Raw genomic sequence first — 25,442 nt, 5'->3', positions numbered from 1 at the left:
TCGTTCCAATCCCAGGAAATAGATATCTGCTTCACAGACACTCATTCTTTCCACTGTATTATAACATTCTTTTATTCTTTTTCAAGCTTAATGAAAAGGACAAAAAAATTATATATTCCAAAAATAGCGGGAACAGGACAATATTTCCATTTATTGTTGGCAGCTAGAATCTTGTCGCCCTTGAACAAAGAACTCAAACAAAGTGTCTCCTCCGTTTGGGAGGGATTTAGCTTGACTTAGGTATGCCTTAACCTTGTTATTGAGTCAGTCCTCCTCTGATTGGTTATCTCTTCTAATCATATGGAGAGTTCGTTCATGCCTCTTGTGTGATGAGCTTATACAAAGTTATCATATGTTGCCACAAAGTCATCATTTGAAGTCGTGCTTTTGTTCAAGGGAAGTAAGCCTGAGTCGACCTCTCTGCGGTGTCTCTTGACTCATTTTTTTAGTCGGCTATTACTGGTTGTCAGTAAATTATTTCGTATCACGTCAATTATATTGGTCCTTTACTCATGCTGGTTTGAGAAGGTCCCCATTGACTTCTTGTTGGTGGGTCTTGTCCTTATCGACAATGGCACCTTGCTCTAAGGACAGGCCTAGAGTCGTACTCTGGTCCTATTTTCATTATTGATAGGTCACCTTGTGCTCAGCATCGATCAATATCATCAGTCTTTGACTGAGTGGTTTCCCTTGTGTTCAACGTCATCTTACATTATCACACATTGGGATTCATGCAGTACCTTGGTTTGCAATTGACCCTATTGGTGGATACCTCTCCTCTGTGTCAGCTTTCATTATTGGTTGGTTCAGAGGGCTTTTGTCGTGCGCTAGCTACATCTTGTGTACGCTGGAAATGTGCTTCGGTTGGGTTACTACATCTTTTTCATCTAATTCCTTCCACATTATTGGCCTGCGGGTTACACTCGTGCTAGATTGATGAAGGATGCCTTAATGCCTTCCTTCTAGCAAATATTTCCCTATCGTCTACGACTCATTGCTCTGGGGAAAAGGTCTAGAGTCCATTTGGCAGTACCTTTGGGTTTGCAGTCATCAGTGGCAGATCCTTCACTATTGACAGTGGGAAACCATCATTGTCTCTTGATCGATAGATTCTTCCAGGTGTTCAACTTCAGATCATATATTCACACTTGTTAGATTGTACTGGGGTACCTTGACTCTCATTATCATTATCGGTGAGTAGTCTCGTGTTTGTTGTGACATGCCATTGTGGTCGGCTGAAGCGTCTATCATTGAAGATGAACCCTATGAATCCACACTAGATGAAAGTCAAAAGGTCGAGGTGGCAGTTGACTCGGTCTTGCCTTCAGAAGGTCCATCTTCAGATGATACAGTCACCGGAGAGAACAAGAATGACACCGTTCAAATTCTCTTCGTAAGCACAAACTCCGATGAACATGGGGGCAGTCTACCCGTTCCTTTACCGCAGGAAGGAAGTTCGTGAGAGTCATATCCGGCCGTCTATTCAGTCCCAAGTCCAAGCAACCTAGTTGTTTCCTTCGATTGGAATTTAGTAGGCAGACCCCGCTTACCAGCTAGTGTACCATTTTGAATCATTGATCAAATATATAGAATGGTCATGGCCGGTAAGATCATAGATGAAGGGGCTTCTGTGAGTATCCTTTCCTCAACTGCTTGGAAAGCGCTTGGTTTGCCATCGCTTTTGCCTGAAATGAGAAATCTAACAGGCTTTGACAAAGGAACCAGTCAACCGTTAGGGATCCTTTCCAATGTGCCGATAAAATTGAGAAGGAAAACCATTCACATGAACGTAATGGTAGTCCAAGGATCCCTGGATTATAATCTACTCCTTGGACGTGATTATATTTATTGCATGGGAGCCATTGTCTCCTCACTCTTTAGAGTAATGTGTTTTTCACATGAAGGAAGAGTGGTCAAGCTCGTAGACCAGCTTTCATTCCCGGTTCACACATAGAAAATAGTCAAATACCATCCCTGAATGGTCTTTTCACGCAAGGAATGTCTCATCAATCCCCAGTCCGTCCACCTGATGAGTGCGAGTGATTCGGAGGACATGACTGAAACCCACGGGCATGCACCCTGGTCTATTTCGACAGGAAAACCTTGGGTATAGGGTAGGTTTCTGCGAAGGATATATGACTGGTTTATGAGATTAGACTGGAATAAGATTCCTTCGTCAAAGTTATGTGAGTGGAGCCAGTTGCACTACTCACCTTTGTTTATTTCGGTAGACATCGCCGAGGAAGTGTTTTGTCCGCAGTACGGATAGAACAATCTTTGGTAACTTGGAAATTTTTCACTATACCCGGGGGCATGCAAACCTCTTGGTGTGCAAGCGAAGAGTGACCATTTATTTTTTAAATTTGTAGGTCCTCTAACCCTTTAAACTCATAGGATTGGTCATTTCCTAACTTGCATAAAGAAAGGATGCGGGGAAAAGCTTTGAAAAAGTGCCATTTTAAATGAGACATCCTTATTATAAAACTGGATCAAGAGTTTTAACGCGGAATTCAAGCTCGTTAAAAAATAAACATAAGCAATGAGCAAACGTTCCCCCAGAGTTTAAGCTCGTTAAAAAATGAACCAATTTCCAGTAAATAACCATCGTGAATGCATTATCATCAGCGTTTGAAGCCTTGGTCGTGTTCTCATGATCACCTCCACTCTGTATTGGCTGATCATTCACCTCCATTTGATTATTTACCCCTTTTGAGGGACAACTATGAAGAGTGATCCTGTTAGCCATCCTTGTGACATTGCCGTGATTGGAAAATTCCAAACCTTACCTGGAATAAGCTGCTACCCGAATTTATCACTCGTTCCCCAAAAAACGAGTCTCCTTTAAGCTCTTTTCATCTGACTCGTAAAATATGAAAATATTACCGAGCAATTGGCCTCTCCAGCTCATTAAAGTGACTCGAAGTGCTATCCCTCCTTTAGATTTTAATCTTTTTGGACCTGAGGGATTATTACACAAAAAGATCGAGCCCTTGTTTTGTTCGGCTCGTTAAAATTACCGAAAATTCATCCCTTTTGTATTATTTTATACTTTTTCGGACTTAAGGGATTATATGACGAAAAAGGATTATTGGAGTTTTCTTTACGTCCCTTTTAAGGCTCTCTAAAATTGAAAAGGACCGAGTTATCTTTGTCATTAAACTCGTTAAAACCGAATAGCGACAAACTTGTCCATACAGACAAGAACGAGTTTCACTATCGCTACGCTCGTTAAAACATAGCGATGGGTTTGCCTGAAGGGAAAATTATAGAAAAAGCATATGTTATCCTCCTCAAGCTTGACAAAAATAAAGAGGTACTGGTCAGCACTGACTGGGGAAAAATTGGGAAGAAAACTTGAAGAAACTTTATTGGTAGCAAGTCGCTCTTCAACATGACACTTTCACTCCGCATCCGAGTCGGGTTGGGTTGTTCCGTTCACTGGTCATATCACCATTGGTCCATCACACCATCCATATTTGGGGTTAGCGCTACCAATCCATCATGTCAGTGTCGCCGATATGTTCAAGAGAAGTCGCTTAGAGAATTCACCTGTGTCTCATCCACTGCAATACATTTACTCTCCATTCTTTCATGACCGCCACCCTGAACCTTATGTCATCAAATCGTTTTCACCTCCATTAAAATCATTTGCTCCGTTCCATGTCATTGATGTGGGATTCACTAAGGCCCTCCTATGATGGATCGCTTCTTGTCGACATCAGCTCATTATCCAGGAAGTCAATCTAGGAACAACCCTTTCAGTAATTTGAAGCTTGCATGCCTCAATGGCAAGTTTCTCACTTCCGTCGACAGGTTTACATCAATGGCCTTCGATCGAAAGATTTTGCGTGGTGTTCGACGCCAAGTCCCTTATTCACACCGCGTGAATTCTACTGTAGTACCTTGGGGGTCATCATCATTATCGGTGATTCCTCTCGCACCTGTTAACAACTTACATCATTGGCTGGTAATCAGGCGATGTCTTTCCATGTTCGACTCCAGAACATATCTCACATGGATCGACTTGTACTTTGAGTGAAGATCGAACGAGATTGAAGACCCCAGAGCTAGTTTCATCCATCCAGGCTGTGATATATATTTAGGAAAATAAAGACATCAAATGTACATCATTACTGCATAGATAATCATCTAATCCAAGGGATGATGGATCTACCAGAATCATCAGTCTGCACTCAGACGACTGTCTGTCTTATGTACATGAAAATGAATTTATAAAGCTGAGCATGGGAATGCCCGCCTCAGCTAGATCATGAAAATGTTATGAAGATAATTTGGTGTATTGTATCTTATTACAGGTCGCCTTCTAGCTCAAAAAAACTTCGGATCCTCATGATAAAGCATTTCACCCGACATCAAAAGATTAACGACCTCATGCTTTAGGGGGAAACTGTTGTAGACATTTTTGGGCACTGCAACCCCAATCATAAATGTCCATAAACCAAGGGCTCTTAAGTCCCTAAAAGTGTTGTTCCAACCCCTAAAAGAATAAGGTCAGCTGATTACATCATCTCCCAGAAGTTCTCCATGAAAAACTACTAAGAACTAGTCAAAACTGGACCATCTCACCTGCTCCATGGTCAAAGTGCGATGCATCCCACCTAAATGCACACGGGAGGTGCGATGCATATTGAAAAGCCCTTCTATAGGGTGCGATGGGCGAGAGTGGACAAATGGCAGGGTCAATTTGTGAGGTGGAGGATCATGGAATCTTCCAGAAACTTCTCCTGTGACACTTGCCTCTCTGCATTCGCCCAGGGATGAGTAAGAGATCATCAATCTCCAAGTGGAATCAAGAACTATCAGAGAGAGGACACTAATCAAATCTCAAAAGCTAACTCACCCCCTGGCAAACATCTATATATGGATCCCTCATCCCAGAGATCCAAAGGCTGGAATTTTGTATCTTGTAAGGAAATGCTGCTGGTTTCTTGGTGTAACATCATAGTGTTGGGTGATCTAAGCTTTTCATGAGGTGAAGAAGGGCTTTCTTGTTGAGAGGATGACGATGGGTCAGAACAATTGGTTGTAATCCTCTTTGCTATTCTTGATTATTAATAAAGCTATTCAAGTTTTCCTCCACATTCTTGTATGATCAATGATATATGCATTTTTGTGGTCAATATATATCTGGTCCTATATTGTTTATGATAGTAGATCTCTGTTCTTGGATAGTGTTATGCTGCTTTGATTCCACAAGTGCTCTTTTGAAGCTGGGTAGTTGAGGAAGCGAGTGGCAAAGATCTATCAGAAGGGAGAGGAATCAAGCAAGGAACCAAGCGCAAGATAGAGGTTGGTCTCCTTTATTCCCCTCTTATCTACTTCTCATAAAGGAAAACGAAAGTGGTTTTAGTTTTTTTGTTTCTAAGGTAGCTACTAGCCTTAGTGGGACTAGTAGCTCTGCATAGACACTAGATTTCCCGATAACAAGGGGTGTACTAAGAAGTAGAAAAAACAACTACAATAGTTTATACATGCATACATGGGTGTGTTTTATGAGCCCAAAGGGTCACCACCCAAGAGGAAAGTGGAGCATGAGATTCATTTATTGTTGGGTTCCTCATTGAGAAACATTGATTAAAATACAAATAATATGTTACATAAGAAATTTAGGTGAAGAAGTAGTTTCAACAAGTACTAGAACAGGGTGAAATTCAACCAAGTACCTCACATTGTGGATCACCCATCATCATTATGCCAAAGAAGGATGGTACTTGGAAAATGTGTATCAATTAGAAGGTGTTAAAAAAAATTACACTCAAGAACAGGTGCCCCTTTCTCAAGATGGATGGTCTACTAGATGATTTGTACGAAGCCAAATACTTCACCAAGTTAGAATTAAAGTATGGATATCACCAAGTTCAAGTAAGAGAATAATATACTTGGAAGACTTCCTTCAAAATTAGGCAAGATTTGTATGAGTGGTTAGTCATGTCATTTAGCATATGTAATGCACTATTTATGTTTATGAGGTTAATGAATTACATAATGTTCCCTTTTATAGATTCATTTGTTATTATCCATTTGGATGATATACAAGTATATAGTGCTACATAACAGGAGCACATCTCACATTTGATGCAAGTTCTAGATACATTAAAGAAGCAACATATATTGGAAAATATCAAAATGTATGAGTATTCACAATAGTATTTGGTGTATCTGAGATATGTGATAGGTGGAGGAGATCTGAAGATAGATCCTGCCAGGATGGAGGCCACCATGAGGTGGTTTGTGCCTACTAATGTTTTGAAGTCAAAAGTTTTGTTGGGGCATCACAATACCTAAGGAAATTCATTTCCTAATTTTCAACGATAGAAGCACCACTCAAAAAAATAACAACAAGCTTCAAATTTTATGTGTCAACAACGCACATTGGATGTAGAATTAAATCCCGCATCCAACGAGTACTCATTCTGCATAATTCTTATAGACCCACATCGAAAAAATTGAGAACACATGAAAAAAAATTGTTTCACCATGTTGTCGCTACTAAAACACCCTTCAAAATTTTGGCCTACACCAAATTTTGGAGCCTACCTTGGTCTTCTATATTTTTGTTGCAAACATTGAGATCCATTCCATGTGTTTTCTCTACGTGTTTTGGTTACTTTTGCAAGAAAGGCAAAATGTTGTCTTTTGCATGTTATCTGTCACACAATGTATATAAGCTTGTTTTGGTGGTTTCAAGGGGTTATTTTGTGAAAATGAGTCGATATAACCATGTAAACATATGTCACCTCATTCCCAAAGTTTTAAGCATTGTCGCACAAGTGTTGTGATGGTCGTCTCACAAGTGTATCTTTGGTGTCACACTTGTTGTAAGTCAATGCAAAGTTGTCACATTGAGGGAAAATAATTGTTTATATGTCCTAGCTGATCTATGTTTTTGTGTTGTCAAGTGTTCTAAGTGTGTGATCACAATCAAGTCATATCATTGTACACATCAGCTCATCGATCCCACACTTAGGCAATTTCTGAAAAATTTCTAGCAACTTAACCTCATCTAGCCTTCCTCAACTACACATTGTGCAATTCCAGCCCTTAAGCTTCAACCCTTCCTCTTGAAACTGTACAATGTGTAGTTCCTGCCTCCCAAGACTATGCACTGCGCAGTTCCAATGCTCAAACCCAGACCTTGGCCCCTGGAATTATGCAATCTAACCCTCCAGCCTGGCCTTATTCCCACATTGTGTAGTCTCTGATCTCAAGCACAACCCTTGAGCTCCTAATTTGTGCAACTACACAATCACCAGACCCTCTCTTCCTCCCGAAACTATGCAGTTGTATGGAATAGTGAAAAACCCCTCATCCTAGCTCACTAAGTCCCAAAACTGAGTAATCTATCTACCCAATCCAGCCTGAACTCCGCATTATGTAGTATCAAGGCTAAAGCTTCATCCCTGACTGCCTAAGCTATGCAATTACGTAGTCACTGAGCCTCTCCCTCAACTTGAAACTCGGTTCTGGCTCAGTCAGTATATTAACATGCACCATGTTAAAATAGGGGTTTATCAGACAGATGTTGTCTCGTCATGAGTGAATTGTAGATGCATATACTATATCATACCATGACAAAATGATGAAGAAGGAGATGGATAAGGGAAACATGATGAAAGACATCTTTGTACCTGATTATGCAAGCTGATTAATCAAGAGAAAACAAAGGGACACTAGTTTGTGACCACAACTCAAGACTTGATATCATTGAAGACTCCTTATCTCTAAGCCATAAGGAGGTGGATATACGAGCATCCTCAAGAAGGAATGTAGCAAGTAACAACAAAACTGGCTTGAAATTGCCATGTCATCAAGAATTCCATGTCAACAGTTTCATTTCATGAGTTTTCATATGCCACATCATTATTGTGGATCATGTAATTTCTTATTCGAAAATGTATTGTAAAGTGGAAGTCCAAAGGACATGTACAAAAGATGAAGAGTCACATAAATTTGAAAAGTCATAGGAAGTCAAATAGTCATGAGGGTAGTCAAAGAGTCACATGGGAGGTGAAGCATCACCCCATTGGTTATATATACACCCTCAATGTATGAGCAAAGGAATTTTCACCTTGGATCCTCCCGCAAGGAATTAGAGAGACAAGCTAGTTCTTTTGGGGAGAAAGTAGTGGCTCCAACACTCCACTATTGGAGCTAGTGGTGTTCATTATATACATGTGTCCAAGAAATTTTACTTAATGAATGAAGCCTGATGGATAGCACATTCTTCATGCTTGGATTATGAATATATTAAGATTATTATGTGAATGTTTATAATTCATGTTTACTTTCCCGTGTACTAAAGTATTTGAACTATTTTAGTTTTTTTGGTGCTTATCATATTGAGAATGTGTTGTAATGGTTTCTATGACTGTCGCTTCTTTGTGGACTAATCCGCTGGATGTTAGACAGATCCCTCTTGTTTGTATTGGTTACAATGAATGTCACATATTTGTGGAGTATTCCATTGGATGTTAGACATATTCTTCCTATTTGTTTGTGTTTCTACTAGAGTGGTACTATTACCTCTCTCTTAGAGGCTCACTTTTCTTCTCCTCCACGGTAGAAGAAACTTGACACATATATAATTGAACACTCACTAGGCACACTCACTTTTTTTTCGAAGGTACATGTGTATCTCGATCTCTTGCTAACAGATAGAGCCAAGGAAAATATTTAAGAAATCGAAAATTGGGCCATATTTTGCATGGGGCTCTTATCCTAAACAGTGTGAGGTCTAATTTGGACCACACATCAGGGAGACCCCTTGAATGTTGGTGAGTGCAACACCATCAATATTTCTGGTGCTAGAAGGAAGGAAACTAGATTTTTATGGTTGATAACCTCACCCACCCAAATCCTACTTCTTCCAGTCAAGGAAAAATTTTTCCCAACACCTCCCCTACTCATATTCCTAAAGTTGGTGATTGTTTTCAACCCGGTCTCGGATATACTTATGAAATCTCTTATGACCATATCTGGGTCATATGCTCTATCACCTGTAATTTTGAAAGAGCTATTGTATTGATACCCGGAGTACATAATCATTCGTATTTTCCAAAGAAGAATGTGCCCACTCCTACTAGGATAGTGGTTTAAATAGCTGAAGATTTGGTTCTCACCACCCATGAAGAGTTGGCAGAGACTACAAAAAATGCAGAGAAACCAGAGAAACCTCCATATTTTAATGTTGGTGATGACAATGACATTATACTCTCGGACAATACTTTCTGCGGGTTAGGCGGTGAAGAAGAAGAATAAGATCCGTCAGATCCTGACAAAGAGGAGGAAAAAAATGATGAAGATATGGCAGACCAAGATCTGGGCTAGAGGAATCAGGGTCCAATTGCACTACCGGGTTTGTTACACAAGATGTCGAGGCACTGAGAGAAGTTGTTAATAAAGTATGACCCTGACAAAGTAGTGAATACGGAGGACCACTTGGACAACTTTTACCTGCATCTATAAATTCTTGAGGTACGTTACGATGATGTTTCATGTATACTTTTTCAGTGTACCTTAGATGGCAGAGCAAATGTATGCTATCACAATTTTCCTTCGAACTCAATCTAGAATTGGAGGGGCTTTAAGAAATTGTTTCTTGAGAATTTTTCTAATGATAAAACCCCTGCCATGTTGTTAAGAGAGATGGGTAGTCTTAAAATGGAGCATAAAGAGAAATTGAAGGATTTGAATCAGAGGTTTAATCATTTATTGAATATATTTCCCATAGACACAAAACCTCACAACTCCATTACTATCAATTGCTACACATCTGCCTTCCCTACAAGAATTGTGCAGTTCATGAAGAGAACTGTGAAATAAGCATTAGCCGAAAAATAAGAAGAAGAAATCACAATTGAAAAGGACTTGTGCATGATAGGAGTCATTGTATATGATGAACCAACAAAGGACTCCAAAGACACAGGTAAAAGGTCTCAGGCCTCTATAAGTAAGGACAAGTAGAAAGAAGGAATTGATCTTGAGATCTTGACCCACACCATCAAGTCTTTGTTAAATGAGTTGGAAGAGTTAAAAAAAGGTCAAACGAGGCCTCTATGAGTAGCAAGGCTCCTAAGTTTAACTTTCTGAGAAGGGCTACCAACTCCTGTAGTAGCAACAATTAGTGAGCCAGGTTTGCACAAATCTCGAACATTGTGTTGAATTTTGAGAGTATGGGTATAAAATCAAAATTGTTCGTTTCATCAAGAATATCATTCATAAAAGACATGCCCATAATGGAACCACAACATGAAAAATTTGGTTGTGCATTTTATTAATATAGTGCTTTCAGATGTGTAGACTAAGCCAGTGGAAGAGATTTTTGCAGTTGAAGAAACTGCAAATGTTGAACATGTAGTGAATACACTCAGAAGTGTTTTCGCACCTGACAAGAAGAGTTTCGATGAAAATCCATTGAGTGAGGCCCCTTAAAAGTAGAACAATCAATACAAGTTAAGAATCCAATGGCTGGTATTCGAAACAGAGTTAACGAGGCAGAAATTGAAAGATAATTTGCTGAGAAAGATCACACTTCCTCTCAAATCATCCTAGAACACTCAAAGCAAGTCTAGAAACAAAGCTACAATGAAAAATGCTTCCAAAAATAGTGAAAGCAAGCCCATCGTTCCAGAAGTAGTAGACCAAGTTACTCCTATAAACACTTCGGTAATGTCTCTCATGTTGGATTACAACATATTTGATGATATGAAGAAATCTTGCACGAATATTTCACTCTTTGAACTGATAAAGATCGTGAGCCAGCAGGAACTACTTGTCTGCACACTCGAATAGTATGCCTCAGGTAAAAATGTTTCACAAAAGGGATCTGGTAAGTCCTCTAGTTCCCTAGAATCTATACTTAATGCTTTAACATTGGATGCAAATACACTCTACCCTCCATTCTTTTTGGCGTTTGACATTTTTAATTATAATGTGCACAATTGCTTAGTCTATTCTGGTGCATCTGTAAACGTAATGCATTTATCTGTAGCAAAGAAAAGAAATACAAAGTGGGATAAAACAGATGCACATATCATTCAGCTAGATAAGACCCTTGTCCATGATATTGGTGAACTAAAAAATGTGCTTATTCACTTATCGTATGACCAACGAGTTCACCAATGTATAAATATAGTAATTGTGGACATTCTGGAAGCATACAGTCTATTGCTGAGTAGAGATTGGTCCAACAAATTACAAGGATATTTTGCTATTGACTGATCAGACTTATGGCTTCTATATAAGGGCAGAAACAATCAAATATGGGTTAACTCAGAGCCTTATATGAAATATAATGTCACTCCCTTCGAAGGTAAAAGTGAACGAGTTTCTTTTGTAGATCTAATCTTTTTAAATTTCTTTGTAGAAATCGATCTGGGGTGTTATCTTTCTCAGCCATCCCGAATCCCACCTGACACAGTTGGAACTCCTTCCTAGTCCAACTCATGAAAATGATGCTTGTACAGTAAGTAGTAGTAGTAGTAGTGCAGTCCGTATTCCTTGTATATATAATGTTTGAAAATTATATTTTGATGGTTCGAAGACACGAGAGGGATCTAGAGTTGGTTGTGTTTTAGTAGACCCGCGACATAGAAAACATCTTATCTCAATCCGCTTGGAATTCGAGTGCACAAATAACACCGAATAATACAAGGCACTCATCTTGGGCTTACAAAGGGCCATAAACCTCAATGTTGGAATTCTCAAAGTAGTAGGTGACTCGTAAATTATCATATGATAGGTACGTGATACTATACAATGTGTGTCACCTCATCTAAAAGGTTATCAATAAGAGGTATGGAATTTTATTTCTCATTTCCAAGCTTTCAATACCATTTTTATTCCTAGGATGTGTAACATAGTTGTAGATGCATTAGTAAATGTTGTTGCTAGGTTATCACCACTTAAGGATGATTTTTCTGTAGAGATTCTTTATAGATCGTCCATCCCTTACGATATTACTAATTTACACATTTTCAATGATGACCAATAGATACTACACTTTAGGGTGAAAGCTAATGTATTCAAGGATGCAACTATCAAAGAAGATGAGCAAGAGAAAGTGTTGCAGGATGCAACTCACGCAAAGAAGGAAAATCCCATGCTGAAAGGTGTGGTATCATTGGGAAAGATGTATGACTTGCAGAACTACTTTCAAGGGCCAATCAATGCGAAAACCCATAGTTCAACATTGGCGCACAAACAAATAAATATTGGAACAGAAAAGGATCTGAAGTTTGTCAATCTCGTTACTTGCTACACACCACATGAACAACAAGAATTCATATGCTTATAATTCATATGCTTATTCAAGCAGTACTGAGATGTTTTCACATGGACGTACGACGAGCTTAAAACTTATGACACACGAATAATCTAGCACGTGATTCCGATTAAATAAGGGGCCAAGCCTTTCCAACATAGCTTTGAAAGGTACATCCAACACTTGATTGATCCTCTCATTCAAAAGGAGTTAAGGAAGATGTTGGATTTTTGGATCATATATAAAGTGTTACATTCGACATAGGTATCAAATCTAGTCCCAGTAAGAAAGAAGTCTAGGGAAATCTGCTTGTGTGTTGATTTCAACAACTTAAATTGTGCCTCAAACAAAGGTAACTACCTTATGTCATCTATGGAATAGATATTGCAGACAATATCGAGGTCAGACATGTAATATTTTCTAGATGGGTATTCTACTTACAACCAGGTTCTTGTCTCAGCGCCTGACAGACTTAAGACAACATGTCACACAAATTGGGGTACATTCACATTCATAAGAATGCCATTTGGGATAGTAAATGTCGATGTGACATTCCAACACATAATGGAAATCACATTTCATGGATTGGTCGGGGTTAGCATAGTGGTCTATCTGTATGATGTTACAGTGTTTTCATAGAAAATATTTGACCACCTATTCCATTTGAAGAAAAATTTCAAGCGATGTCGGAAATATGGGATATCCCTTAATCCCAAGAAAAGTATTTTTGCAGTGTCCAAGGGTAATATCTTAGGACATATTATCGCAAAGAGTGGGATTAAGGTAGACCTAGAGAAGGTCAACTATATAACGCAAATTCCCTTCCTAGTAAACAAGAAAGCTATGCAATCCTTCCTAGGAAAGATAAAATTTCTTTGCAAATTCATCTCTAATTATGCTCAGATCGTGAAACCCATGCAGGAGATCATAAGGAAGGATATGATATATAAGTGGGATAAGAGGGAAAATGATGTGTTTTCCTGTATCAAGAAAGTTATCGCAAAAGCACCTGCTTTGTACAACCCATATTTCAACAAATATTTTCTACTCTACACTTTCACTTATGATACTTCTTTCATTATTGTGCTTACACAAAAGGATGATCATAATAATGAGCAGCCAATATCATTCATGAGTGCCATCCTTCAAGGACCCAAAATCAACAACCCTACCATTTAAATATTAGGGATTTATAGCAAGACATAAATAAGTACTGAGAGGAAAAATAAAAGTAACAAAAAACAAGCATTCACATAAACAGTACACACAATATTTAAAGAGGGAAAACCCCAAATATGGGGAAAACCCAACCCAATGAGATCTCATTATCCTTGGCAAAAATCCAAGCCAAGATGTCCAAGTGAGCCTTCACCGCTCACCTCCATGCCTACATTACAATGAAGTCTTCCCAAAATTTTATAGGCTCCTTTACATGCAATATCACAGGCAGAAAACCATGGGTGCACAATACCATGTGCCCCAAAACCATTACTATTTTAACCTGGTCAACTTTGACTCTATCCCAAGTCAATTTTACCTAACAATTCCCCCCTTAAACTTGACTTGGGGTTCCTTGACTAACTCCATCCAAATTTGCTAAGTAAGACAACCCCGCTCACTCTAGCCCTTACCCCCTTCAAAGTTCTTTTACCAAGATATTGTTAACCCGAAATCCCCCCTATTACCTAGGTCTAACCTAGAATTTACCAATAATTACATAGGGGTACGCATGCCTTAACGAGTCTTAGAGCGATATGTCCATTTACATGCAATATAATTTGACTCCGTTATAATAATATTTTTTTTTGTTTTTTTGTTTTGTTTCCTTGTTGCTTTGTATAACCACCATCTCAACTTGACACACTTCGTGCTCTCCTAATGCAGCTGAATTCTATGGCTTCCTTCACTGGTATAAATCAAGCATGTTACTCCATTCACTTTTCAATCCACCACTTCATGATTTCTTTGGCTTTTTTAGTGTTAGATCATAACACTTTCCAACTCTTACCACAACCTACAGAGTATCCACTAGGTACCTTTCTAGCTAATAACCAGTGGATATCTATTAACTGTGCCTTCAAAGGTTGTACCTCACGATTGAGTTCCATGCTTCTAGTTAGCTATTTAACAAACCCTCGATGCTAGATTCCCATAAGTGGATTTGGCTCATCATCCCAACGAGTCTTTCGTTTCCTAATGGGCCCGACGTTATCCTGCATTTCCCTCTTGCCTTTTGTCTGATGACCCCAACAAGATCGTCACTTTATTCTCTTCGTCACGATTTGTATCTCCCTTTGGGGATCCTCTCTCAATAGGTGATGGGTTCGATTCTTGATCCCATCATCTTATTCAGTCACTCTGAATTCCCTTGCTCTTGTCGATTTCACGGACAATTTCGATCTATTGAAGCTTAGCCAGTGTGCCCCAGGCAACCATCTCAGCACCATATGGATCTACTTCAGTAAAAATACCTGTTGAGGATCAATCCTTAGATATCTTAGAACCCGCCTTCGAATCTTCTCCAGCCTTAAGCCTCTGTAGCTTGGATTTAAGCAACCTAATTGAATCATCCTTGAGCGGAATCTCTTGTGTCTTCAACTATGCAATCCTGCACACCTTCAAACTTCCAGCAGCACGTTGTTTCATTTGTCATTCGAATTCTCATGATCCTCACTAACATGAGCATTAAACTTCCTCTGTAATACTTCGTACTTGTCCTTACACGCCTCTTGCGAAAAAAACGTATGGGGACACAATTAGGGCTCACATCTCCTCATAAATCATCTCCCAATTCCACGTTCCGTGTCTCTCCACTGCACTGCCAGCTCTTTGACATCCACGACCTTCACCACCATCGTTTCAATTTTCATATCTACAGTCATCCTTCCCTTATGAAACAAGCCAAATAATATGATTTACTCCTCTTCCTTAAATTTATCTGGCTACATTCAACATCCTATCTCTCTCGAAAAATTGCCACATTATTATTGCATTGGTCTCAAGCCTCACATTTTATGCTGGTCACATACAACATTTCAATATGGCTTCACAATCCACGTTGTGTGACCTTCTCTTTCAGATGTCAATCTCCTTTCAAACAACAAAAGGGTTGAGAGATCTTGATCTAAAGTGCTTGCACCGATGGTATTAATCCAAAAAGCCACATTCGCCAATATTATGGCATTTGGACCTAAGTTATCACTCAAATGAAGGCACTGAGTGTAATGCCATCTCTACAAGTAAGGCATCACAACTTTACAAAAAAACATGGAAATCATCTTACACAACCTGATCTGATAAACCTGCCACTGATTTCTTCCACCAACTCTTCGACCAACGTCGCCTTGTTACTGTGGTCCTTTTACCATGTAAAAGGATCCAGTAAATTCCTTATTGATTGAGATCAAATGATCCAACTTGGCTCTGATACCAGTTTTTAGGGATTTACAACAAAACATAAATAATTACCAAGAGGAAAAATAAAAATAATCAACAAAAAGTATTCACATAAACAATGCACATAGATTTAATTGTGAAAAACCCAACCCAATGAGATCTCGTTATCCTCTGCCAAAATACTGACCAAGTGAGACTTCACCACTCACCTCCAGGCCTACATTACAATGAAGTTTTCCCAGCCTTTTATAAGCTCCTTTACATGCAATACCACAGGCAGAAAACCATGGGTGCACAATACCATGTGCCCCAAAACCATTATTGTTTTAACTTGGTCAACTTTGACTTTATCGCAAACAAGTTTACCTAACATGAAAAACAAACTTATGTAGTCTACAAGGCAGTGAATCAATTTGGACCTTATCTCTTCAAAAAAGATTGCATTATCTTTGTGTCGCACCCAACAATGAGATAAATATTTGCTCAACAAGAGCTGGGTGAAATAAGAGTGAATTGGATGACTAGTTTGTAGGATTATGACTTAGAGTTCAAGACAGTTCACACAATTAAGGGCCATGGTCTTTGTCGGCTAGCAGTAGAAGTAGTAGATGAAAATCCATCTAGATGGGAGCATGAAATCAAAATGGATAATGTTGAGTGAGCTTTCCCCACTACCATTGCAAACTCTTGGTATGCAGATGTGTGCCAGTATCTTGAGCATGGCACCTTTCCCTCTCCCTTATCCCCACAATAAAAGAGGGACCTCAGGATCATAGCATTATCTTACTAGTTGGTGCATGGGGTTCTTTTTAGAAAGAACCATAGCGAATTTCTTCTCAGGCGTTTGCAAGCGCACGATTCAAAGAGAGTGTTGTGCGATCTCCACGATGGACCAGCCGAGGGACACTTTGCGGGTGACAAAACTGTGCACAAGTTTATGAGAGCTACTTTCCATTCACCCACATTATTTAAGGATGCTCATGCCTACGCCTACAAATTTTTGGTATATCAAAAGTGTGCCGGCAGATGAAAGAAGTCAGCCGACCCATTGCAACTGATTACAATGGAAAAACCATTTCAACAATGGGGCTTAGATGTGATTGGTAAAAAATTTCCACACTCGTCAAAGCAACATCTCTACATTCTCACTACCACAGAGTGACTTCACACAGTGGACAAAAGAAGTTTTGCTCAAATCGGTGAATGATCAAGAAGTCATTAGCTTCCTTAAGTAGAATATCATTTCCAAGTTCGACATCCTGACATCACTTGTTTTTGGCAATGAAACATATTTTTCATCATTAAAATTATATGACTTTGCATTGGAAAATCGAATAACATCAAAACATTTAGCTAACTACTATCCACAGGGAAATGGTATTGTTGAGTCTACAAATAGGAATCTCATCCACATTATCAAGAAGACCATTTTCTCTTAATAGAGGAACTGGCAATCCACTTTTGTGAATGCCTTATGGACTAACCGATTCACACCAAAACCCTATCTAAATATGTCTCCTTACTTCCTAGTGTATGAAAAAGAATCCATCCTACTCTCGAACATCTACCTACCTGCCCTTCATCTTTCATAGGAGTCTCAGGGAAAACCTTGCTTATTGGTTCAACGTAGGATAGACACCCTTCACAAGCTGCAGGAAGAAAGGAAAAAGGAAAAAGAAAAATTCTCACTTCGCCAGATTCACACCAAGAGGTGGTTAAAAAATAAGTCTATATGGAACAATGAATTTAGTGTGGATGACTTAGTATTGAAGTGGGACAAATCCCACCAGGACAAAGGAAAACACGCTAAGTTCCAATCCCTATGGATTGGACCATTCACCATACATGAAAAGCTTAGCCAACACACATATCGTCTGCAATCACTAGATGGGAGGATTGACTCTCTTCTCGTTAATGGCCAAGATTTAAAACATTATTTTCAATGATTATTTGGGGTTGTTCCCTACCCTATGTACATAGCTTCTATTCTTGCTTGTTTGTTTGCTCGGTCTTGTCTTTTTTTCATTTGTGTAAATAAGTGTAGTGTGTGAACATGTTTTTTGACTTTTACGTGTGGTTGAATTGAAAATATTCTTGTGACACTACAACATTTGGCTAACCTTCATTCTCCTTCTTTGTTGTGGTCACATCTTTGGTCGATGAAGTTTCGATGGAAAATATGATCTGCCCGTAAGGAGATTTTTGGTCAAACCATGATACTTATGTCTATTCTGGAAACCTTATACCACACTTGGTTCTGTGTTTCAATGTTTTCACGCTTATCCAATAAGTATATGAGGAAAATGGAAAAAATCTAAACGAGCAAACCTAAATCGGAGGTCTTTATATGCTTCTTTGAAGGAACAACCTCTTCTTCTCTCAATAAGTCGGGATCCCTCTTCCACCCACAAAATGAATAACTGCTAATGCACAATCCTCTTTAAATATATAAATAAAGGAGAAATAAGAGAAAGGCTTCTTGCGTAGAGAGGCAAAGCAAGCGACTCGACCGAGGTACTATACAGGCTCGTTGGAAGCTCAGAAATGTTTGTGTTCCTTAAGTGACTCCACCAGGGTACTATCCAGGCCTGCTAGTAGTGGAGCAATACTGGAGATGAAAAAATATACACTAAAAATCTAAAGCTCACAAACTCCACTACCCTTTTCGATTTGAAACAATGTGATATTGTTTAATCTTATGCTTGTGTTCAACTAAATGTCACAAAGGGGACCATGTTTATTCATAGGGTAAGTGGAGAAGCCAAAGTGATTTGTAGATGAATCAATACTCCCTAAAGAACTAAGAACCTGCACAAAGGAGATAACTAAGCCAGAGAAGTTGGAATTCTACCACTGTGTCGCTAAGAAGTCTTGTGTTTGCTACAAAATCCTCCAAAATTTTGGCCCACGCCAAATTTCAGAGCCTACCTTGGTCTTATATATTTTTGTCACAAACATTGATATCCATTCCATGTCATTTCTCTAAGTGTTTTGGTCCCTTTTGCAAGAAAGGTAAAATGTCATCTTTTCACATGTTAGTTGTCACACAATGTGTATAAGCTTGTTTTGGTGGTTTCAAGGGGTTATATTTGTACAAATTAGTTGATCTAACCATGTAAACATCCATCGCACTCATTTCCAAATTTTTAAGCATTCTTGCACAAGTGTCGTCACGGTCGTCGCAAAGTGTATCTTTGGTGTCACACTTGTCATAAGTTTTTGCAAAGTTGTTGCATTGAGGTAAAAGTATTGTTCATATGTCCTGGATGATCTATGTTGTTGTGTCGTCAAGTGTTCTAAGTGCCTGATCACAGTCAAGTCATATCATTGTTCACATCATCTAATTGATCCCACACTTAGCCAAAGTCCAGAAAATTTCCAACAACTTAACCTCATCCAGCCTTCCTCAACTACGCATTTTGTATTTCTAGCTCTCAAGCTGACACCCTACCCCTTGAAACTACGAAATGTGCATTTGTTGCCTCCCGTGACTATGCGGTGCGTAGTTCCAGTGTTCAAGCCCGAACCTTGGCCCCCAATATTACATAATCCATCCCTCCACCCTGGCCCCAACTGTGCATTATGAAGTCTCTGAGCTCAAGCCCAACCCTTGAGCTCATGATTTGTGCAACTTCACAATCACCAAGTTTTCTCTGCCTCCCATAAATATGAAGTTGGATGAAACAATGCAAAACCCCTCAACCTAACTCATTGAGTCCCAAAACTATGCAATATGATTGCCCAATCTAGCCTCAACTACACATTGTGTAGTCTCAAGGCCCAAGCTTAACCCTTGACTACATGAGATGCGTAATTACGTAGTCAATGAGCCTCTCCCTCAGCCTACCACCCGATTTTGACTCGGTTAGTGGATAAACGCACACCATCTTAGAATAGCGATTTATCGGACTGATGTCATCTCGTCATGAGTGAATTACAGATGCAGGTACTCTATCATACCATGAAAAGATGATGAAAAAGGATATGGATAGGAGAAACATGTTAAAATACATATTTGTAGCTAATTATGCAAGATGATCAATCAAGAGAAAACAAAGGGACACCAATTTGCAACCACAACTCAAGAATTGATATCATTGAAGACTCCTTGCCTCTAAGCCATAAGGAGGTGGATAGAAGAGCATCCTCAAGAAAAAGAAGTAGCAGAAGTGTCTTGATAATGCCATGTCATCATGCAGTCCATGTCAGTAGTGTCATGTCATGTCATGAGTTTTCATATGCCACATTATTATTGTGGATCATATAATTCCTTATTCGAAAATGTATTGTAAAGTTGAAGTCCAAAGGACATGTACAAAAGATGAAGAGTCATGTAAAGTCGAAAATTGATAGGAAGTAAAAGAGTCACAACGGAGGTGAAGCATGTTAGGATATTCTGACACATAGGAAACAATTAAGTATAACTTGGTCTAGTATAGAGTTAGGTAAAGTGCATTTCTTTACTATGTACTTTTGTAACTTACAATCAGACGGTCATGATATGTTCTAGACATGAAGTGATCCGGTGGTTCATTCTCTCTTTGGTATTATCAACACTTGATTCATGGCTTAACACCCAATTGGTCCAGGATCTCTATTTAAAGAGCATGGAGGGTCATTTGTAAGGTGACTATTCATGAGACAAGATTATGTAAATTTTCATTCTTTTATTAATAAATTGCCTAAAGTGGCTGCATTGACTCAAGCCGTGGACTACTTCCCTCTTTGAGGGTTTTAACCACGTCAAGAATACTGGTGTATTGATTTGTGATCTAGTTGTGAGCAGTGTCCTTTGGTGTTCTATCTGAGGAACTTACCCTGTAAATTCCTACAAAGCATCACCCCATTGGTTATATATACACCCTCATTTTATGAGAAAGGGACTTTTCACCTTCGCTCCTCCCATAAGTCATTAGAGAGACAAGCTATTTCTTTTGGGGAGAAAGTAGTGGCTCCAACGCTCCACTATTGGAGCTAGTGGTGTTCATTGTATAGATGTGTCCGGGAACATTTACTTATGTATGAAGCCTAATACCCAAGACATTCTTCATGCATGGATTATGAATATTTGTAAGAGTCACTATTCTGTGAATGTTTGCAATTCATGTTTACTTTCACCTGTACTAAAGTAGTTGAAATATTTCAGTTATGTTAGTGCTTATCATATTGAGAATGTGATGTAATGGTTGATATGATTGTTTTGTTTTATGGACTAATCCACTAGATGTTAAACATATCCCTCTTTTTTTATTGGTTACAATGATCGTCACCTCTTTTTGGATTATTCCATTGGATGTTAGACGGATTCTTCCTCCTAAATGGGGCTCCTATCCCAAACAGTGTGAGGTCTAGTTGGGACCACACATCGGGGAGACCCTTTGAAATTTGGCGGGTCGAGCACCATCAACACACCACTAATATGGTTAACTCATATATTAATTTTTTTTTACAATTAATAATAATAACAATAATTTAAAGTAAAGTTATAAGTTTTTTATTTATAAAGTTAAAATTTAGTTAATTTTTATAAAAAATTTAGTTAATTTTTATAAAAAATTAACATTGGCAATGTGAGATGTATCATGAGGTAAGTGCTTTAATTCCTATCTACATTTACAACCATTTGATTTATATGGATGTACTAATAAATAATTATATTGACAAGGGTCCCCCTTAAATATTTGCACATTAATCTCTCTTCTAATTACAAATCTCAATCTCATGGTTAAGAATAAAGATGTTTGTATATTCTCATGGTATCGTCTAAATGTGTAGGTTTTACACCTGTACAAAAATTACCTGCATACGAATTCTAAAAACAGAAAATAAACAATGGCGAGAGCATAAAACATATATACACAGAGATTTTCCCCTGGATCCCAAAACCGGGACTATCGGATTGATTTTTAATTATATTCCTTTAAATGTTACAATACATATATATACATGTCAAAGCATCCATAAACCCCAATCCATTAAATTTGAATTAGAACATAACTATAATTCCCTTGACCAAATATACAAAATACCATGGAAAAAAAACCATCATGCCCAACACCATGTGTGAAATCCATTCACGAAACCATAGGTAGGTTCGCCACCTAATATAGGGTCCAAAAAAAAAATATGGGGCACTGCGCCCGACGCAATGTACAAATGGGTCTACCCCCCTGCGTGTGGGGTAGTCGTGGAAAGAATAAAACACACACCCAACAAAATAAATATATGGAATTTTCAATAATAATTTCCTTGTATCTCTAAATCCATGTTCAAATTTTCACATTTACCTAATATGATTATAAATTTACTACGGGACTTGTTGATGACCACCTATCAAGATTAATGACAAGTGGAATTGGAGAATAACTATACAATATTTAAATTTATGAAACATGGTTTGTGGTTTGGATTATGAAACATTCTCAATGATTTGATGTTCTTTTCTAGTTTTCTAACTATTCTCTGTTCACTTTAGTAGAACCCGGTGTTATTGTCATTCACCAACTGCCACTTAACCCACCGTTTATATGTATGTATGTGAAAACCTTTAAAACATTAGATCAACTTGGTAATTTTTTTAATTATTAAATATGAATAAATAAATAAATTACATGGAATTAAATGACTAAAAATATAAATTAAGAAGTGTGATCCTTCTTAGTGAGATGAAGCTAACTTAATTTCATATTATCAGTTGACTGATATTAATTGGAAAGTGTGAGGAGCTAGTCGGTCTAACCGACTAGTCTGATGCAAAGAGGGATAGTCGGCTCAACCGACTACCCCAAGTCAAGTTAATAGTTATGTAATGTAATGAAAGGATAACTAATGATATATTAAGCATCATATCTGGTCGGACAGTTAGAATTCCATAACTATCCCGACAATCTATATATATATATATATATATTTGTCCACATACTATGTATAAATTTTTGTTTGACATATAATAAAAATATATATGTGCTCTTTTGCAAGCCCCCATTATTGTTTCTCTTTTATATATATATATATTCTTGACATGTAATTACTTGTTGTCTAACTACTAGTAAAAATGCACGCTTTTTGCTAGATTACAACATTGGTTTCGTTGCCGATAGTCAGAACTCGAGTCACATATTATGCAAGAATAAATGTTAACATTAGAAGAGATACAATTATGGTGGGAGGAAAAGATCATTAATTATTTAAATAACTATGCGTGCAGGAATCATCTATCAATTACATAAGCCAAAACCAACTTATTTATGGAAGCGCATGAATGATTCATAAGAGTTGCCCCGGTCGAAATCAAGAAGTTCATCAACCGTGTTGCCCATGAAAAACCTTTGAACGGAACTAACATCTGAATTCTGTTGAAGTTATCCAAAGACGAACGAACAAATTTACATGAGTTTCTTGATTCAATTCTTGAAGACTATTTCAAAGAGAAAGTAGTAGAAGACCAGACTATCGTTGAATGCATTAAGACCAAATTTTATGACAACCTGCACGAGAATTTATTTTGCACAATCCTACCCTCTCACACAAGTTCCTTCTTGAAAAAGGTGCAGGACATATTGTTGAGTACCGACCACCATTAGGGATACCAGCCAATACCGATTGGAAGAAATATTAAACCAAGTGGTAAAAATTTCTTGATACTAAGTGTAAAGATACAAAGGAAGCGTGGGATTATTTCTTGAGAAAATAATCATGGTTGATGGACACTTACCCGCGAACTGACACTAAGTAGGGTCGACATGGGGGGAGTAACGAATCATGAGAAATAAATAAGAAAAATGAAAAGAAAGAAAGTAAAGTTGGAAAAATACATTTAACTAACAAAAATGGAAGGAAAAAAGTCGAACTCTAGGAAGAAACAATAGGAATGTAATAGACCTAATAGTGAGTGACAATACTAGTATTCAATAGACATATAAAAAATAGCAAGGGACAAAAAGACAACAACGACAAGAGAAAATTAGAGGGAAATAATACCAGAGGTAAATAATGTAGAATTGGGAGCGTGAGAGCGAAGATGCATGAGACTCGTCAGTAGAGTTGAGAGGCGTAGCATTGTGCGCACTGATAGAAAACAATGGTCTACTTATAACCCCGAGATAAAAAGTAGACAATATGGAAATCGACGACTCTGGTCCAAAAATAAGAAGAACTCTGACTATAAAAATAGTAAGTCCCAATGTTCGAGAATTTATTTAATAGAAAAATTATTCAGAAATACCTATAGTCTCGGATAATGAACAGGAACAAAGACAAGACACCATCAAGAAATAGAAAATCATGATCAAGACCAATCAAACAATAATAATGAAGTAGAACAAGTATTTTTCCAATAGAGAAATCTCATGATCATGCCCCCCTGCTATAACTAGTATTCATTGAAGAAACCCAAAGTACAGAATCGATCAACATAGAGTCGCAACCTTGAGGAAGTCGATTCATAGAATATATAGATATGGTGTGTCAGACCAACAAATCATTACCACAAGTTATCAATGACAAAGTAAAATAAGAATACATCATACGATGACATGCCTAACAATAATGACCAATTAAGTAATACTCTAACATCTCAACCATCACTACCTCATTCAATCAAAATGGGTCTGAACTACATACCCATCTACAAAGGAGATGAAGACCTGCAAAGGAATTGATTTGTCTGTGAAAAATTTTGGACCGCAAACGACATTAATGATGAATACAATAAAATGGTGCAATTTACTACAACCTTAAGAAAACACACATTAACATGGTTTATGAAACTTATAAAGAAATAACCCAAGTTTAAAAACAAAATTAAAGCTAACTTTCTTATGTTTTTTAAAGCACAATATGTCAAGCATTTGGCAGCTCATAAATTAAAAGAAATGAAGCAAGAATCAGGGCTTAGGTGTCTCTTGACGGAGTCGCCAAGATAAGTCAAGAGGTTATTTACAAAGAGAAACACACATTCCATACAGCCATGATGCTAATATAAACAAACTCTACGATGAGAGGCATACCTAGGGGTCCTTCGTTTGGGAAGATCCAGCCAGGGTCCAAACCCTCTTAGAGTTCCTTTTGCTCCTTCAACCTACAAAACAATCAATTCAAGAAAGTACAACAGTATATGGAGCAAGCATCATAAAGAAATCATCTTCATAGCATAAGGAAAGGTAGTTAGTTATACAATTAAAACAACCATTCATATGTGAGTCATAACATTGATATCATAAACATGAAGAAGATTTATATCAGGAACAAAGACAAGTGTTTCTTTTATTATAAATAACTAAAGTACAAAAAGGAACAATTTAACCTAAATCTTCCTTTCGCAGGCTCCAAGCGGAACCATCCTCCGAATTCGTCCAGTCTCAAGCCTTCAACAAACTCCTTCCATGACTTACTCCAAGATATCTCAAGTAGTAGAAAGACATCATCACATAAGGAAACAAGGGTTTCCTGCAAATGGGGGAAGTGCTAGAAGCACAAGGATCTTTAGACCTGGTCAGCGAAAATATCAGGAGTGATCTTTCTCTCTCTTCTTTCCTCCTTTAGGCCTTCCCATTGAATCCTTTTTATACTTCTGGATAGCTAGAAGGTAGGGGAGAATTCGGAGCCGCTAACGACTTTTGAAATTCTTCTACTTCTATGTTATCTTTTGATTGAAAGAGAACTCGAGAAAGAACTGGAGTGTTCCTCTCTTGTTCTGCGGAAGTTCCAGGCCTATCTTGAACACTAATGTCCCAGTGAGGAGGATCAATTCCCGATGTGTCAG

This window comes from Pinus tabuliformis, chromosome X (assembly GCF_031772625.1).
Source record: "Pinus tabuliformis cultivar Carrire ecotype Pingquan chromosome X, CPIR1, whole genome shotgun sequence".
In the NCBI taxonomy this organism is placed as follows: domain Eukaryota; kingdom Viridiplantae; phylum Streptophyta; class Pinopsida; order Pinales; family Pinaceae; genus Pinus; species Pinus tabuliformis.
This window is presented reverse-complemented; position numbering follows the sequence as displayed.